The sequence below is a fragment of the Mus caroli genome, chromosome X (genome assembly GCF_900094665.2).
Source record: "Mus caroli chromosome X, CAROLI_EIJ_v1.1, whole genome shotgun sequence".
In the NCBI taxonomy this organism is placed as follows: domain Eukaryota; kingdom Metazoa; phylum Chordata; class Mammalia; order Rodentia; family Muridae; genus Mus; species Mus caroli.
The window spans coordinates 115,816,168-115,818,256 of record NC_034589.1 but is presented as its reverse complement, the minus strand read 5'-3'; positions in this window follow the sequence as shown (position 1 = coordinate 115,818,256).

The following is a 2,089-nucleotide window of genomic DNA, read 5'->3' as shown; positions in this document are numbered from 1 at the left end:
AAATTTCCAAGCAAATGGTCCCCCCCAAAAAAAGCTGGAGTAGTCAGCCATTCTAATATCAAATAAAACCAACTTTTACCCAAAAGTTATCAAAAAAAAAAAAAAAAAGATAAGGAAGAACATTTCATACTATTCAAAGGGAAAATCTACCAAGATGAGCTCTCAACTTTTCTATGCTCCAAATCAAGGACACCCAAATTCATAAAAGAAACTTTACTAAAGCTCAAAGCACACATTGCACCTCACACAATAATAGTGTGAGACTTTAACATGCCACTCTCACCAATGGACAGATCAGGGAAACAGAAACTAAACAGAGACATAGTAAAACTAACAGAAATAATGAACCAAATTGATTTAAAAAAAAAAGTGGAGAAATCCTACACTAGCAACTTATCAGGATACCTGAAAGCCCTAGAACAAAAAGAACCTAACACGTCCAAGAGGAAGAGATGGCAGAAAATAGTCAAGCTCAGGGCCAAAATCAACCAAATAGAAAAAAAGAAAACAATACAAAGAATCAATGCATCCAAAAGATGGTTCATTGAGAAAATCAACGAGATGATAAACCCCTATCCATACTAAGTAAAGGGCACATAGATAGCATCCAATAACAAAATCAAAAATAAAAGGGAGACATAACAAAACAGAAACAGATGAAATTAAAAACAAAACAAAACATCAGATCCTACTACAAAAGCCTGTATTCTCCAAAACTGGAAATCCTAGATGTTATAGATGATTTTCTAGACAAGTAGACTATAAAAGATAAAAGTAATTAATAAAATGGATAAAACATAATAACAGGAATAGAAGAAATCTGGAAATCTCCAGATCAAAGGCCCTCAAAACATCTTCAATGAAGACATAGAAGAAATTTTCCCTAAACTAAAGATTCCCTTATAATCATCCAAGAAGCTTTCAAAACATCCAACAGTTTGGACCAGAAAACAAATGTATCCCACCACATAATATCAAAACACTAACTGTAAAGAACAGTGCAAGAATATTAAAATATGCAAGAGAAAAAGTCAAGTAATATATTCAGTTAAACTTATCATAATTACACCCCTCTTCTAAACAGAGACTCTAAACACTAGAAGGGTCCATGCAGATGTCTTACACACCCTAGCAGACCAGATATGTCAGCCAAAGTTACTAAACCCTGCTAAATTTACAATCTCTTTTACTGGAAAAAACTAAATATTCTATGACAAAAACAAATTTTAATAATATCTTTCAATAACCCAGTATCAATGACTTTAAGATGTACTTAGCACAATAGCAATAAAAACTACGTGTATTGGTATAGAAACAGACATGTGGATCACTGGAATTGAATTTGAAGACCTAGAACTAAACCCACATGTTCAGCAACACTGAATTTTTGATGAGGAAGCCAAAACCATACAGTGGAAAAGGGAGAATATCTTAAACAAATAGTGTTAGTCTAACTAGATGTCTTCATGTAGAAGAATAGAAATGGATCCATATTTATCACACTGCACAAAACTCAAGGCCAAGTGGATCACAGGTTTCAACATACAGCTTGATAGACTAATTTTAATAAAACAAAAATTAACCATTAATAAATGGGATCTCAGAAAACTGAAAAGGTTTTATAAGACAAATGACAGCATCAGTAGGATAAAATGACCATAGATTGGAAAAAGATCTCATCAATTTTATATCTGATGAAATTTTCATATCCAAAATATATAAAGAATGCAAGGAGGTAAGCATCAACAAACCAAATAACCCTATTAAAAATTGCGGTACAGAATTGTTATTAGAGTAATCTCAAATGGTAGTGGAGCACTAAAAAAAAAAAATTTAAACATCCTTGGTCTTAAGAAAATGGAAATCCTCCAGTAGTACTATGTCCAATTTTCTGAGGAATTGCCCGACTGATGTCCAGAGTGGTTGTACAAGCTTGCAATCCCACCAACAATGGAGGAGTGTTCCTCTTTCTCCACATCCTCGCCAGCATCCGCTGTCACCTGAATTTTTGATCTTAGCCATTCTGACTGGTGTGAGGTGAAATCTCAGGGTTGTTTTGCTTTGCATTTCCTGATGATTAAGGATGCTG